Source organism: Trachemys scripta, chromosome 23 (genome assembly GCF_013100865.1).
Source record: "Trachemys scripta elegans isolate TJP31775 chromosome 23, CAS_Tse_1.0, whole genome shotgun sequence".
NCBI lineage: Eukaryota > Metazoa > Chordata > Testudines > Emydidae > Trachemys > Trachemys scripta.
In genome coordinates, this window is record NC_048320.1 from 8,246,911 (window position 1) to 8,264,470 (window position 17,560).

Sequence of the window (17,560 nt, forward strand, 5' to 3'; positions counted from 1 at the left end):
GGAGCCACAGAAATGTAACACCAGGACAAAGGAAAATGAAGTTTAAAGCTAGGTCAATTTTCCTTCAAAATATACAGACAGGTGCCATATGTAATGAGGAGTCCCACATTTCCCTTTTAGATTAAAATATTTCCTCTGATTAAAATTCCTCACGTTTTAAGACCCTGGTAGTCAAGAACAAAACTAGGAGAAAATGTAGAAACTCTTTATTGCATTTAGAGGAAGAAAGTAATAATAAAGGGCAGGCTTAATTCATTAATCATCCTGCTTCTCCTGCCATACCTTTTTCCTCTCAGATCAGGGTCAGGAGGGTCATTGTATGGATTCTAGCCTTTAGTCTGTTTCTCCATGGGGCTTGCCTAGGTCGATGAGATTCCGATCTCCTACATTAAGGGCCTCAAGGATTTTGCTAAATCCATGCTAGCATGGATGGACACCTTGTCAGACGTCCTTTCCTACAGTATTAAAAATCAACACACTTGGAGCAGTTCTTAAAAAAGTTGTTTCTTAACAGACATCTTCTTTTAGGCTGCTTTCATAGATGTAATCTGCTTCTTTGCTAGAGCTATAGTGTGCAATGTGATGTTCTGAAGATATGTGGCTCTCACCCTGGAAGGCTGATGACCAGAAAAAATAGCAATCACAGAGTTCGATGGGTGAACTCCATAAGTTGGGGGTGTCCACTCTATGGGTGAAATCCTGACCTCACTGAAGTCAGTGGAAGTTTTGCCATTGATTTAAGGGGGTCCAGGATTTCACTATACCTCAAATGATCCAGGGATTTTGATCTCCTCAGAGAGGCAGAACAGCACCAAACTAATAGAATTCAAAGCAGTCTGCAAAGCCCTGGTTCTGTGGATTAAAATCAGCACATCCTTATTATGATACACAGTAGAACAGTCCTGGCCTACCTCAACAAGCTGGGGGGCATCCGATCCTCATGTCTCCACAAGAAAACAACTTTTATTCACCGTGGCAAAGAATAATCTCTACTCAATGAAGAAGGTTTTTGCACAGGATCTAATTCTGCATACAAATCCATACAGGCTAAACTTAGTCACGCTTTCTAAAGACAATATCTAGAAGGTAAAAGCTGCTTTGTTACATGATTGCTACATTTCTATAATGATCCATTAAGAAGTTTAATAACACAGCTTCCTTGACTAAACAGATTAAACAAACCCACTGTTCTTAAAACGTATAAACACTCCTCGGATCTGGTACCATTCTAGCATCATTCTATCCTAGAATTCCTCCAGAATGGTTTATGGAGAGGACGGATCATTAATTCTCTATAGTCCAGGTGTCTGCTTTACCAAGTAACCTACAAAATTAAAGACCTATTTAAAAAAATTAGGCTCCAAATCTAAGTAAGAACAGAAAGGGAATTCCACATAGTGATGTTTGATGCACAAGTATCCTTTCTCTACTTTCCCTCTTAAGCTTAGGAATATCATCCTGTACAATATGATTGTCATCTTGGACTTTACACAAAAGAAAAATCTCAGCCTTTTTGCACATCAGTTGCATTTTGGTATGTTCAGATAGTCACATTTCAAAGCCTCTGGCTATATTAGACTCTGTCAGACTCAGCTGGTGGGTGGCACTATCTTGATTTTTTGAGTTCCATCATTGCAAGGGGATCAATGGATGCCCAAACCTTCTGTGTTGCTGTCCCAAGGAATTGGGACTTGTTTCCTGTGGGGCTTATGGCACAGCTCACCTTTCCTCAATTTTAAAGGTCAAAAACATTACTCTTTTAGATGTGATCGAGTGGCTAGAGGATGGGGCTAGAAACCAGGGGCTCTAATACTGGCTCTAGCATTGACTGACCTTGGATAAGTCACTTATCCTCTCTTTGCTTCAGTTTCCCCAAATGGGGATATTTATACCTATCTCATAGCAGGGTTGGGAGGCTTAACTACCTAATAGTTGAACAGTGCCTTGAAAATTGTAGAGTACCGAGTAATATATTTAATCGCTCTCAGGCCCTGGGTAGGATTCTCCCTATTGCAATGCATGTTATAATAATTTGGCCATTTATGTGCAAAGAATATTAAACATAAACAGAACACAAGATTGCACTGTGAAGTGACTAAAATAAATTAGATTACTTAACAATTTAGCATTTGTAGTCGTACACTTCAGAAAGGGTCTCATACTTAAAAATGGTTGGCCTTCTTTGTCTTCTGATCCCGAGAGGTGGGAGGGAGGACAACTGGAGATGTAAAGACCTCTTGAAAGCTGAAAGTTTATCAACTGTATGTTACTTATGCCCCAGCTGAAAAATCTCTGGATAGAAAATGTGAGAGACTCACTTTACCTGCACTAAAAAATCAGCTTTTCCTATCCTGGGTCTCCTGGACATGGATTCTTACCCTTGATCTGAAATGTTATTATTGAATAAGCTGCTACAGCAGCAGAAATCACACTTACTCCATTGAAAATTAAGAAATTTACAGTATAACAGGAAAAAACAACATAAAGGGCTTGCCTTTGCTAGGAAAGAATGTGTGTGTTCTGATATGTGTTAGCATCCTAGTGTTGATAAGGTAACTTGTAGTTTTAACATGTTAGCAGATCAAGGTAATACCTAGGGAAGAGCCTATCAGGCTAATGAGTTAAAAATGCAATTTGCCTTGTCTGCACTAGGATTTTAACATGTTAAAAACCAGGGGCAGATGGCACCTGCCAATTAAATGGGTGCACTTTGCTAAACTGCTAAGGAGGGACTGACCACTTGCAGCTACACTTTGTGCCCTGGCACTACAACCCTAATCCTGGCTGTTTGAGGAAGGGAGGTCCCGGTGGTGGTGGCTGGGGGAAGGAGTTCCTGGAAAGCAAGCCCACTCCATACCCACCATACAGCAGCGGCTCTTCTCTGGGCATTGCAACCTGGCGCATGGTGTCGCATCACCACTCAGGTTTCGCTTACTCTTGGTTTATGTGGATGTGGATGATCATTGGAAAGTATTGTGTCAGGGCCTCCACTGTGTGACAGATAGGGTAGTGGACAATCCTTGTGGGGCTTTTGCACTTAGCCTAATAACAAGCGCCCTGGCTCAGCTAGTCTCTTCAGGGAGACAGTCTTTGGGGGAATTGCTAACAGGTTATGTGCCAACAACAGGAAAAAACACTTTTGATTTTCTTGTAAAACCAACAGGACAGATGCTGAAAAATATTCAGGGACACATGGTCACCCTAACTGCAGGAATCCTCCTGCTTTTCCATCTCCCTCTTCTCTGTGTTCCCCAGCTCAGAGCTGTGTGCTGTAACATTACAGTCACTCCCCAGATTTTCCTTCCCCCTTTGGGCCCTGAAGTGGTGTGATGGCATATACTGGTGTTTATCAAACCCAATCTCAGCTCCAAAATATCAGAGACATTTTGTCTTCAGAGGACTCTGACTCTGAGGCAAATGTGGTTCCTCTACCCTCAGGAGCCGACAATGCTGAGAGCAACAGGATCCCCCCTTTCTTGCCATCCTTCTGCATGACAGGGGCATTTACTCCCCCTCCCCATTTCACACAGTATCTGCATTCACAGCACTGTGGGGCGAGGGTCAGCTGTGTAGTTTGCCCCTGATCTAATTCAAGCATGAGGGTGAGTGAGTTGGGGGGGGGGGGGGCTGATCCAGGTGATGGGCCCTGCCTGGTTGCCCCATGCAGCCCTCCCCCCCTTCCAACATCTCCGGGAAACACAAGCAGAGGCAGGGACAAGCCGAGCCACCAGCATCAATCACCCCTCCCGCCCCACCCCCTGCTTCTGACTGACACCCCCTCGTCCAACCACACCGGCACATGCCCTCCCCACGGCCAATGGGAAGGGAGGAGGGCGGAAGATCCCCACTTCAAGGCTGGTTGAGCTGTGCAGGTAGGTGCTGGGATGTGGGAGCAGAAGCTGGAGCTGGTGCAATCGGGGAAGGGGGCTAAAAGGGGGCTGTGAAGCGACGGGCCGGGGAGCACTGGGCAGGGCAGGCAGAGGGGTGGCGGTGCAAGGCAGTGGGGGGGCTGTAGCTTTGCAAGTGCATGTTGCCGGGAGAGAGGGAGCGTGTGGCTGGCAGAGGGACCGATCACCCCCTATGGTGCTGCCATAGACAACAGGCCAAGTAGTGCTAGGAGCCCCAGTCCTGCAACTTTGTATGAGGAGTCAGTTGGGCTGGGGGGGCTGGGGGTGGGGGGAGGGCCAGAACTTTGTCTGATCGCCTCTGATTCCTGCTGCTCTGCGATGAGCCCAGCGGCTGTGCCTGTTCCAGGCAGGCAGAGAGGAGCGATTGCTGAGAGCTAATTCACCAGGCCAAGGCGGGGGGAGGGGGAAGAAGGAGGAATGATTATTGCACAGCCAGAAAGTGAGTTTGGGTTGGGGGGGGGGAGGAAGAAAGGGGGGGAGAGAGCATTCACTTTGAACCCAGACATTGCACGCAAATACCAAGGGGAAGATCTGCAGCTGCTCGGTTACACACAAAACGAAGAGATATTTTGTTGCATTTGCAACAATGGTGATGGCTAAGCGAGCAGGCCAAATGCTGGGAGCTGCTGGAGCAGGGCTGGGGTATCGGGCAGGGGGCATCCGCAGGGTGGGCCGGGAATGAGATCTAACCTGGGCCAGCCGCCTGCTGAGATCCCGGATCGCCTCCTTGCAGGTCGGATACACAGGAGGGGGCTGGGGGGTTTAGACAGGCTCTGGGTTGGCGTCGTATTTGAAGAGGGTTTCAAGTGCCTGGCGCAAGGACAGTTTATAACTCCCGAGCTGAACCGTGCATTTGAGTTTTCAGGCTATTCATCCGTTGTGGCCTCTCGTCGGGCGTTTAGGTTTTGTTTGTTTACTTGTGTTAAGGAAACAAAATGACCACAGACGTGCAAAATCCCAACGATCCCTAAGGAATTTACAGGAGCAAAAGAAGGCGAGAAGGAGGCTCTGGCACTAACATGGCAAAGCGCCACAAGAAGCAAACCTGGCATAGAGTCTGTAAAGACTTCAGATACTAATTTGTAGGAAATGAGAGAGAAAATATTTGTAGATTCCCCCCCCCCCCCACTTTTGCAATCCTCCATTTTATCCAAACATTTTTAAAAATGGCAAATTCCAGACTCTCAAGGTGGGTTTCTAGAACAATTTCAAACAAACAAAACCACATCAGAAATAACCATATGACTTTTTTGTTGTTGTAAACTATTGCCCTCCCCCACCCGCGAAGTCCTTATCCTGAAAAATAAATGTATTTCAGTGGATGGCAGGCATTTGTAAATGTGATATGAAATTAAGTGATTAAGGTGTAATTTAACATGGAGGGAATTTCCTAAAATGGGATTTTCATAAGAGCCTAAGGGAGTTAGGTGCTTAAATACCATAAATTTTTACATTACTTTGATCTCTACCTGAATCATTAATCTATATAGTGTGCAGATTTTTGTCTGTACTTTCCAACTGTTTTGTCCTCCAGAAGTTTACAGAGTTGTGTCTAGTTTTCCAAGTATAATTCTTTACACAGTTTGTTTTGTGTGTTTGCTCTGTAGTCTTCCTTTCTGGGGTAAGGTGGTGATGATAAATCTATTTCTTCCTAAATCCTGATTATTCCCCCCCACCCCCAAGGCAAGTTGTTCGTGAGCTATATTTCTTTCACCTAATTAATTTGTTTTTGTTACAGATACCAGATTTCCACTTCTTCAAATAAGAAAGATTTGCAGAACTACTAGAACGTGGTTGGATCTGGAAAGATTAAGAGTCCCTTCTGAACTGCCCCAGACACTATGGATTCTATCAAGATGTCCTGCAAGGTAGGACCTGTCATCTCTTCATTTTTATAATGGTACATTTTTTTCAGAGTTGTACTCAATACAGAAATGCCTGAATTGTGAAAAGCACCGTGGTATCTGAAGTCTTTGTTTAGAATTCTGATGGCGCTGTTTATTCTCAGGAAAGGTTTAAAAAACAGGACCCCTCTGTCACTTCCATGAGAAATATTTAACCAGAAAATGGAGATCCAGGAATATAGCTCAAACAAAAGTTAACTTTCCATATCTAGATTTGATCTCTTTTTGAGGAAGAAAATCATTTATCTAAAATTGGAAAAATGCAATAACGTCTGGTGTTTTATTTTATTTTAGGTGTGTGTGTGTGTGTGTATTTTTTAAGTGTGAATGTAATCTTTTAAAAAACTATTAATAACTATAATTTTAGTTAAGTATTTCAGGATCACTCAGCATGGTACCAGAAATGCTATATCAACTCTTGACACTTTGAACTAAGCATAGCGTATTTGGGTGGTCACTGTATGTTGTAAATTCGTAGTTAGGTAGTCCCGGCGGAAATATCCTGGCAATAACGTCTGTAATATTTTTAATAATTTTACAGAATTAGTAGAAATTATTTTCCAGAGTGTAAATCAACTCAGTCTGAAAAAGCTGATAAGCAGGACAGAAAATCTATCTGGAGATTGCCAAATGCATTAAAATTGACACAGTGTCTCCATGTTGCCAACGCCACTCCCACTGTATGAAGTTATAACCTGCTACGACCAAGTCTTTTGATTTTGTTTGTCTTTTGTAAACACTTGATAGGGCTTGATGAGGGGAACACTTTATACATAGGCAGAATATTGCTGGGACATTTGAAACATTTTAGAAATAATAAAGACTGCAGGGGAATGGAGCACATCTACTAAGTCCCATCTTGTTTAATCTAATACAGCCCCCATTACTCCACTTAGTGCAGGATTGATCCTTAAGGTGTTCTGGCTAATGCTTTGTTCATCCTAGTTTTAATTGACTTATTAAGTGGAGCTTCCACTGCTTCAGTCTGACTGATTTCACTGTTAGGAAATGTTTCCTGATATTCAACCTTTTTTTTGCCTCTTTAGATTTATCCCACTGGTCCTAGGTTCCTACTTGATTCTCCCCAAAATAATATATCTTTGTTGTGTATGCCCCTCAAATGCTTGTATATGGCTGTCATATTCTCTTTGCTCTGCTGACACGGATCCTGGTATTGTTACACGTGCTTGTAATTCCCACAGAGTTTTGCATATGCATGTCAGCATGATCTAATGTACTCAGCATTGGCCCAGGAAATCTAAAATTCTAATCCGTAGTCTTCTGCTGAGTCACTGTTTGGGATGGGTAAGTCACTTCAACTCTCTGTGCCTTGTTTTCGCCATCTGTAAAATGAGGATAATACTGATGTGCCTGAAAAAGGGGTTGTGAGGATTAGTTGATATTTGTACACCGCTTTGAAAAAGTAAAGCATTATATTAGTAGTTTTGATTATTATAATGTCAGGATTACAATGTGTTTGGCCAAGTTGTATGCATTTAATAAAAATCAAAAAGGGCAACAGTCATAAAAGGAGAAAGGGTCACAATCCTTCCCCATACTAAGCATTTTTCTTAGTTGTCATGAAAGCCAACAAATGAATGACCCTGCCTTCAGTGGGATTGCGTAGGGTGGAATTTATAACAAGTTCTGTTACAGTAAAATAGTTTATCCATTCATATGGATATTGAGACAAGTCTACACTAGTGATTGATCACCAGCTGGTCAGCATAACAGTATAGACTCCTATGCTGTTGTTGATGTTGTAAATACATACACAACATAAAACCCTAATACTATTTACACCTCTACCCCGATATAACATGACCCGATATAACACAAATTCGGATATAACGCGGTAAAGCAGTGCTCCGGGGGGGGGCGGGTCTGTGCGTTCTGGCGGATCAAAGCAAGTTCGATACAACGCAGTTTCACCTATAACACGGTAAGATTTTTTGGCTCCTGAGGACAGCGTTATATTGGGGTAGAGGTGTATTTTAGTTCTCTGCTACAAGTTTTTGGAGGTTGCCGCTACATTTTAGCAGTGTGATTTCCCTCCCTCCTCCACCCCCACTTCCAAGGTGCTGTGCTCCTGTAACTTCTGTTGATGGGAGCTATAGGTGACCAGCAGCTATGAAAAGCAGGCCTAGATGTGTTTGAAAATATATATTGAAAACTAGGTAAGAGTTTGCCATAGGTATTTAATGCCCTGTGATGCCTAGATACAGATATCCTGGAACACCTTATAAAATGAAATTTAGTCAGCCTTATGTCTTGAGTGTGATGTAATATGAGAAGATTCTGGTCAGTTTAATTGCTGATATTCAGGGCCCAGTAGGCCTCAGTGAAATGGACAAACTGTCGGCTTCATGCTGCAGCTTGGAAAAATTATTAAATAGCACCAGAGTTAAGTAACCTGAGCTGTTCTTGGTGGCTGAGAGAGAACCAAAAAATGGAGGCTATGGAAAGGGTAGAGTAATGAAGGCAACCTCCCATCACTAGAATCATGAGGCTCTGGGGTAGGTATAAGAAGGAGAGAATTATTTTCTTCTGCCTTCCAGTAGTCAGAAAGGTCTGGGTGAGAGGATGTGTTTGAAGCAAGTGGTTCACATCCTCTGGCTAGTAAGCATTTGATAATGATAAAAATATAGCTCTTCAAGAAGGATACAGGCACAGCATCTTGTTAGGACTTTCAGCACATTCCCAGCATTTTTGGAATGGGGCTGGGCTTCACCAAGGGGATATCCTTGCACTTTCCTGGGGGGAAGCGGTGTCCCTGCACCCACTTATCTTTTGTGTTGCTGCTGGCTACTAGTTCTAGTTCTCAGCTAGTTGGTGTCTGATAAAACTTTTGTGTCTTGTCATTATTGCTTTATTCCCTCAATAAATGATAGGTTTCCCTAAACTTGTATTGAGATATCACAGATTATATGCAATGATTTTGCATTAATGCAGATGTGAGTGCAGAAGATGAGGTCATCCTTAAGCACAGCGTCAAGTCTAGTGTAGCTCCTTATGTGAGACTTCTTATAGTTCATACACACATGACCTCAGGAGGGAGATTTAGTCACACAGAACTTGAGCGTCTTGTCCCTGACTCCCAAGAGCAGCAGCAGAAAGAACAAATTGTGGTTGAGGGTGGGAGAGAGACACAGGTTAATAGGGTAGAAGACTAGGAAGTGGAAACTGATGGAAAAACAGTGAAATTGGCCAGTCTAGTTTTATTGTTTAATCAGAGTGACCTGTTAAAGATAAACCAACAGCGTCAATTGTGAAAAGTAACAGACTTTTACAACTATTGTTGTTAATCTAAGGGGTTGCTAGTAAAACAGGGAAGACTTCTAGCATATGAATCTTTATTAACCACTGAAGGCTGTCACTGTCTCGAAATTCCCAGATTTTCTGTTGCCTCAGAAGATGAGAAAAAGCAAAAGACATTATTTGTAGAAAGTCAAATCAGTTTTAAAAAAAAAAAAAAAATGTTGCTATTAGCCTGAGGCAGGGGCTGTAGTCTCCTTTTGGTAAGGATAAAGAAGTATTGGAAGACTTTCAACTGCTCTTTTTCCTTTTGGGCTGGCTACTCCAGGCACTTTCTTTTAACAGATGAACTACGCTCCATTCCTGTTAACAACTAGCTAATGCTTCTAAACCTTTTATATGTTTTCTAGCACATGTGCAGCTCCACTGTTGCTACCAGAAGTGGAAGCACTTGTGTAGAATGGATGCAGATACGTTTACCACTGTATCATTTTACTCTACAGAACAGGATTAGGCAACATCATGGTTAAAATACCTGCCTGATGTCTACACTAATACTTCCACCATTGTCAACATCAGTGGAGCTGCACTGGTGCTAAAGAAAGAATACAAAAGTTCCTAGTGTAGATCCACCCTTAAAAACTGAAAGCATCATTCCCATAACACAACTAGCCTTCACCTTTCTGGTGTCCCAGGTGGCAATGGCTTTACATTTGGTGCAGGATTACGTTTTTTTCTGGCGATCCAGTTGAAGAAAATTGTTGATGCCTGTGATCCAACGGAGCTGGGGCAGAGGGGTTTGGGGTGTGGGAGGGGCTTAGGGCTGGGGCAGAGGGTTGGGGGGTGGGAGGGGTCAGGACTCTGGGCTGGGGGTGCAGGCTCTGGGGTGGGGCTGGGGATGAGGAGTTTGGGGTGCAGGAAGGGGCTCTGGGTGGGGCGGGGCCTCAGGGCTGGGGCAGGGGATTGGGTTTACCTTGGGCGGCTCCCGGTCAGTGGTGCAGCGGGGGTGCTAAGGCAGGCTTCCTGCCTGTCCTGGGATTGCGCTGCGCCCTGAAAGCGACCAGCAGCATGTCTGGCTCCTAGGTGGAGGCGTGCAAGTGGCTCCACGTGGTTCTCGCCTGGTGGCACTGTCATTTCCCCCCCCCCCTCAGCTCCCATTGGCTGGCCCATTGTCAGTTAACAAGTATAAAAAGTGCTTATATAGGTATAATTAATTCCTGTACAGCAGGGGTGGGGAATCTCCGGCCCACGGGCTGGATCCGGCCCGCTGTTTCTTTTCATCCGGCCTGCGGCAAGTCTCTGGGGGCTGGACACCCTGACCTTGGCATCCACCCCCGCAGGGCTAGGGCTGGAGCTGTGAGCGCCAGCTCGCCACCATGTGCCTACGGCCCCTAAGCGGAGGGGTGATCAGAGAAGCTCTGCATGCTGCCCCCAGTGCTGGCTCCGCAGCGCCTATTGGCTGGGAACCGTGGCCAATGGGAGCTGCAGGGGCGGCGCCTGCAGGTGCAGGCAGCACGCACCACGCAGAGCTGCCTGGCCCCTCCGCCTAGGGGATGGACATGTCAGCCACCTCAGGAAGCAGAGCAGCACAGAGCCAGGGCAGGCAGGGAGCCTGCCTTAGCCCTACTGTGCTGCCAACCGGGAGCCGCCTGGCCAGAGCCTGCACCCTCCACACCGTCTCCTGCACCCTAACCCCCTATCTCAGCCAGGAGCCCCGTCCTGCACCCAAGCTCCACCCAGAGCTTGCACCCAGACCTCCTCCTGCACCGCAACTCTCTGTTCCATCACTGGCCCCACCCCAGAGCCCACACCGCCAGTCGGAGCCGCACTCCAATCCCCGACCCCAGCCCTGAGCCTGCTCATGCACCCCAAAACCCTTGTCCCCAACTCAGAGTCCCCTCCCACACCCTGAACTCATTTCTGGCACCCCCCCCCGCCCACCAGAACCTAGGGAAGCCCCAAGCCTCTGTGCCCACCCGCATGGCTGGAGCCGCGACCACTGGTTCACTCCTCTGCAGGAGGGGAGCCTCAAGCCTCCGCGCCCCCACTCCTTGTGGGGCTGTGTGTGGCCACCGACTGATTTGTGATATGCGTCAATGGCCCATGCTAGAAAAAAGGTTCCTCACCCCTGCTGTACAGGAACAGGAGTAAGCTATATGTTATAAGGCACCTTTTATGCTGGTTATAAAATCACATAAATGTAGGGCTGGAAGGGACCTTGAGAAGTAATCAAGTCCAGCACCCTGCACTGTGTAAGGTCAGGTAAACCTAGACCAACCCATTACAGATGTTTGTCCTAGTCATTTTTTTAAAACCTCCAGTGATGGGGATTCCACAACCTCCCTTGGAAACCTATTCCAAACTTAACTACCCTTATAGTTAAGTTTGCCCTAATATCTAAACTAAATCTCTGTTGCTGGAGATTAAGTCTGTTACTTCTGTATCTACCTTCACTGGACCTGGAGAACAATTGATCCACTTTCCTCTAACAGCCTTTAACATATTTGCAGACTGTTACCAGGTCCCATTTTAGTCTTCTTTTCTCAAGACTAAAAATTCCCCTTCTCCAGTATTCTGGGATTTCACCTGTCCTCCAGGAGTTGTCAAAGATTGTTTTTGCTGGTTCGTTAAGTACTGTAGGATGAATTTCAGAAGGCCCTGCCGACTTGAATACATCTAACGTATCTAAATATTATTTAACCTGTTCTTTCCCTATTTTGGTTTGCATTCCTTCCCCCTTGTTAGTATTAATTTTGTCAAGCATCTGGTCACCTCTAATCCTTTGAGTGAAGACTGAAACAAAATAGACATGAAACACCTCAGCTTTATGGATATCACCAGTTATTAGGTCTTCTTCCCAGCTAAGTTGAGGACTTATACTTTCCTTTGTCTTTGTCTTGCTCCTAATGTATTTGAAGAACCTCTTCTTATTGCCTTCTGTGTCCTGTGCTAGGTATAACTCATATTGTGCCATAGCTTTTCTGATTTTGTCCCTGAATGTTTGTGCTATTTTTTTGTACCCCTCCTTAACAATATGTTCATGTTTCCACTTTTGGTACGATTCACTTTAGATTTTCAAGTCCTAAAGAGCCCCTGATGGAGCCATATTGGCTTCTTACTGTTCTTTCTATCTTTCCTTTGCATCGGGGTAGTTTGTAGTTGTGCCTTTAATATTATCTCCTTCCAACTCTCCTGAACTCCTTAGATTTTCTTCCCATGGGACCTTACTACCTGCTCCCTGATTGTATTAAAGTCTGCTTTTTTTTAAAGTCCATTATCCTTATTCTGTTATTCTCACTCCTTCCTTTCCTTAGAATTAAGATTTTCATGATCACTTTCACCCAAATTGTCTTCCGTCTTCAGATTTTCTAGCAATTCCTCCCCATTGGTCAGATTCAAGTCTAAAATGGCTGTCCCCCTGGTTCCTTTCTCCACTTCCTGGAATAAAAAGCTGTCCCCAGTACATTCCAAGAACTTGCTGGAAAATTTGTGTTTTGACACATTACTTTTCCAACAGATGTCTGGGTAATTAAAGTCCTTCCCCTCCCATTACTACCAGGTTTTGTGTGTTGGAGATTTCTGTAGTTTGTTCTAGAAGTGCCTCATCCACCTCCTCTTCCTGATTTGGTGGCCTTTAGTAGTCCCCTACCATGACACCACCCCTATTTTTTACTCCATTTCTCTTTACTCAGATTCTCAATTGGTCTGCTGCCACCTTCTTTTGGACCTCAGAACAAGTATATATATATTCTTGATGTATAATGCATACCTCGTCCCTTTTACCCTGCCTTTCCTTCCTGAAGAAGCTGTATACCTCTAGACCAGTATTCCAGTCATGAGACTTATCTCACCAAGCCTCTGTGATGCCAGTTAAGTCATAATTTATCGTATGTACTAATACTTCCAGGTCTTCCTTGCATTTGTGTATAGACAGCTACAGTGTTGAGTAGATTCTCCCACTGATTTCCCTCTTGTAATTTTTTGTGTCCTCAACATCTAATCCCCTGTTAAGGTTACTTTTTTTTTTTTATATACTGCATCTATGATAGGGGTCACACTGGTATAACTATGTGGTGGTAAAAAAAAAAATCACACCCCTAACTGAAATAGTTTTACCAGTACAAAATCTGTGTGTAGACCAGGCCTCAGAAAAAGGGTTCTTCTGATTGCTCACTAATGGCCCATCTGCTATTTAAGAAGCATCATTGATAATTAGCACTTGTACAGTGCTTTGAACATGTCAAGCACTGTATAGTCATTTGCTCCCAACTGTCCTGTGAAGTAGCTAAGTATAATCAACTTACAGATGGGGAAACTGAGATGCAGAGAGGTAAAGTAGGATAGGGCAGTGAATCAGTGGTGGAGTCCAGAGTATAACTTTAGAGTGTGATTGTTGGTCCCAAGCTAATTTCTGTATAACCCGCTGTCTCTTGATGGGTTCTGGAGGTCCATCTTCTACACAGCTAGTGGTATCGTAATTACGATACAGGGTTAACTGCAAATGAAAATATGCACTAGGATCCTGATCCTGTGATTTCTTAATGTTGAAAGTTAAGCATGTGAGAAGCCCCATTGAAGGCAGGGGCTGTAGATCCACATTAAAGTTAAGCATGTATATAAATGTTTTCAGTATCAGGGTTTAGTTGCATACTAGCTGGGTACCTTTTTTGTTCAGTGCAGGGGGCTGTTGTAGTGGCCCATATGGTAGTGGATTTTGCAGTGTAGTTATACAACACACAGGACCCGATTCTCATTTTGCATTAAGGCCCCTCTATACTGCTCTAGCAGTGGGTATTTCATTTGCAACTGGAGCAGAAGAGGGTTTCCCCACATAAGGCCAAATAATCTAGCCGTGTAATTGAGAATCAGACCTATAAAATATGTTTCTAAGAGTCTGGTCCTTCTAGCATTAACTCATTATAAAAGTGTGAAAGATGTAAATGCAGGAATTGGCCCTTAGAATCCTCAGCTGAAACAGATTCATTCTGAAAGTTCTAAGCAGAGTTAAATTTAGCCCCTGACTCGCCTCCCTTCCATGTCTCTTACGTGACCCCTAGTCCCACCTTTTAAATACTAAAAGAAGTGCTCCGCAAAGGGTAGATACCTGCTTCTTATTTAACTCTGCTGACAGCCTTCTCTCCAAAGGTTGCTCCCACCCCTCGCTTCAGATGCTGATGTATGCCACTTCCGGGCCTGAAGCACAATATGGGAGCCAGCAAAGTACAGTGGCAGGATGCTTCAGGCACATGGATGGAATGGGGGCTCCAGAGACAGCAGAGATGGGTTAAAATTGGCTCATCCCAAGAGTCATGGTCCTGTTTCCTAGCACCCTGAAGCTTTTTACATAGCCAACCCCTTCCCTCCCCAGCAGTTCATCTGAAACACAGGAAACTAGTCATTTTTTAAGTTACCTAGTCTCCCCCATTCCTGTCCCCCCCCCCAAGAGATTATTGTATTCTTTTATGTTTTTATTATTGTAGTGTTTAAGAAATGAATAGAACACCAGATAGTGATTTCAGGAATATCAAGTCTTTGTTTTTTCCTGTTTCTGCTGGAGATCTCTTGGAAATTCAAAGACCTGAGGAGCTTTTTCTTTCCTTAATTGAAGGTCAGGTAATGAATCTTTCAAAGAACTTCATTCCAACTGTTTGGCAGGCGTTTGAACTAAATAAGTGGTATCAAAACTAAACAAGCTCAGCTCCTCCCCCAAGTTTTAAACAGTGACTAAAAATAATTTCCTCTGTCACTCAGCTTTCACTTCCTTAATAATTGTGATAGTACAACTAGTTTATCAGTTGACTGCCTATTTTTTTTTTCCTGGAAGACACTATAGGGACAAGACCTGAATATCATGTAAAAACCAGCAGGGATTTAAAAATAAAATAAGGCTTTCCTTGGACATAACATGTAAAAGGATGGGGATGGGAGGGAAAATCCATTTTTTTTTCCTTTTTGGGTCACATTTAAGGAGTTAAACACAAAGGCCTCATTCCTTCAATCAGAGCCACATGGGCAGGCCCTTGCACCTATGTGGAGCCTCATTGAAGTCATTGGGACTCCATGCGGGCGGAAGAGTGTACCTGTGTGGATATGATTAAAGTAATAAGGCCCAAAGGATTAGCCAGTTTCTAAACCTAACATTTTATTAAAATATCAGACGTGGTAGATGCTGTACAAAAATATAGGAAGTCAGAGTCTCTGCCCTGAAGCGTATAGACTTTTTATAAAGACAGCAGACAAAAAAAGGGGGGGAGGGGTGAGACACATGAAGGAAACAATGCATAAAGAAAATAGTCTGGGTGATAAATATGGCATTTAAGAGACCTGTCATTTAAACTATATAACACTCTCCCCAGCTGCCCCTCTACTGAGGTTGTTTTGTTTTTAAAATAAACCTCTTTAATATTTACTAATTTTAGCTTTTGTTCCCTTTTCTATTTGTTAACCATGCCTTTTGAAAATGTTGTTTTCCTATTTTTAACTATTGCCTTTCTTCTAAGTTTACTATTGTGCCCTTTTCTGTTTTTTAAATGTATTATCCTCACTCTCATTAATACACACACTCTCTCTCTCTCTCTCTCTCTCTGACATGTGACAAAGTGACACAGTCCAAATTCTGTTCTAGAGAAATCTCCCTCCCTTCCCTTAAATAGGAAACTGTTTAAATAAGCTTTGAATAAGTTCTCACCAAAAAAAATCTCTAATATGCCTTTCAGGATTGCTGCACTTACTTTTGCAGAACTAAGTAAGAAGGGTTTTGTTGCAGTAGTTCATTTTTGCCTGCTGTGCAATTTTTAAGGTAGTTGTATAGTGTTGTTTCCTATAGTACATGTTTACTTTCAATCAAGATAAAAACGTATCACGTAGTAGATATATTTTGATGTGATTAAGGTTCAGCTGATGTGTATTTGAATCAGCATCTGTGCAGCACACCAATCTTTGCTTGAAATTGCTTAGCTCACTCGAGGAACACCTCTCTCTTTTATACCAACAGAAAACACAGTATTGAACTAAGACTGAACCTCAGCAACATTTATAAGCTGCACTATTTTGAGCTTCTGTATTACTATAGGAAACAATTGTTACACACTGCAGGTCTTCTGTGATGGCTTTTTTTTTTTTTTTAAATGACTCTGTTCTACAATGCTTAATGGTTTAGTCACAGGGCACATGTTGCCATGTCCTAATATATTGATAAGGTTATGTCATTACATGCTGATGCACCAGCATTGCAGCATGATGTTGTGGTGCCTGCAGTTCATCCCTGCAGACACAGGTGGTCATACTAGTAGATTTGTTTAGGGCAAGGATAGGCAACCTTTGGCACGCGGCTCGCCAAGGTAAGCACCTTGGGGGGCCAGGCCGGTTTGTTTACCTGTCGCGTTGGTAGGTTCGGCTGATCGTGGCTCCCACTGGCCGCGGTTTGCCGCTCCAAGCCAATGGGGGTGGCGGTAAGTGGTGCGGGCCATGGGATGTGCTGGCTGCTGCTTCCCACCACCCCCGTTGGCCTGGAGCGGCAAACCGCGGCCAGTGGGAGCCGCGATCGGCCGAACCTGCGGACGTGGCAGGTAAACAAACTGGCCAAAGGTTGCCGATCCCTGGTTTAGGGTGTTTTAAAACATTAAGGCTGCTAAGAGGTTCATGTGACTCGGAATTTTGCTGAAAACTGCAAGTTCAATTTCCTGTTCCAAGCAACACTTTGTATTTACAGAAGTACCATATTGGCCTTGCTACAGTCCTCCTTTGGAGGAAGAATTTCTTTTGGGATGGATTAAGAGTCTTTAAAAATCTCGCTCTTGTTGGTGCATAATTTTGGTGAATGCTTGACTGAGTCGTTAGAGTCCCCGGTGCCAACAGTGCATGCGGTGTGTCCCTGGGACTGTGTCTAAGCTACAGGCTGGGCTACCCTGGGACTGTTCTAACTGAGCTTGCAAAGAACTGATGCCTTAAGAGAGCAGGGGGTTATGAGAGGACTACACTTCCCAGCACGCTCTGCGGCCCCTGCAGACCCGTCCCTGCTCAGGGCTGCTGTTCTGAACAGGGCGGGCATGCGGCGCATGCGTGTTGGAGGCACGCCCTCTGGCGGCCAGCGGGTGCTCTGCCCGGGGAGCAGCCGCTTGCGCTGCAGCGTAAGTGGCGCCTGACTGCACCAGCAGGACAATAGCACTGGGCTGTGCGGGCCCGGGGCCAGGCCAGGCCCTCCAGTGCCTGGCTCCACGGGCCAATACTGTGATCCGCAAACACTCCCCGGGTTCGTCCCTGGGGGCACGGGCCGGGCAGCCGCTCCGGCCCCGCCAGTACCGCCCCGCGCGGCTGCTGCATGGCCCGGCGCCGCAGTGCCGCGCGCGGCGGCCGCCGGCTGCTGGCTCGGGAGCGCGCGGCCCGCGCACTCCGCCTGGCGGCTCAACGGGGCCCCCTGGCTGCGGGCAGGCGGCGCGGGCGCAGTGCGCTCGGCGGCCGGCGGGGGCGCTGCGCATCCCCTCCCTCCCCCCC

At 44.9% G+C, this 17,560-nt stretch overlaps 1 protein-coding gene across 3 annotated transcripts in view; it reads left to right on the forward strand.

The window, feature by feature from the left end:
- Positions 1–4,377: 4,377 nt before the first annotated feature.
- KANSL1 (KAT8 regulatory NSL complex subunit 1) overlaps positions 4,378–17,560 on the forward strand; it is a 174,882-nt gene continuing 161,699 nt past the window's right edge. The window contains exons 1-2 of one of the 3 annotated variants that reach the window (XM_034755769.1): positions 4,378–5,097; positions 5,647–5,776. The gene's annotated coding sequence lies outside the window, so the exon portion shown is untranslated. Of the gene's footprint in view, positions 5,777–17,560 lie in introns of all 3 variants that reach the window. The other 2 variants (XM_034755768.1, XM_034755772.1) reach the window with 2 other exon arrangements.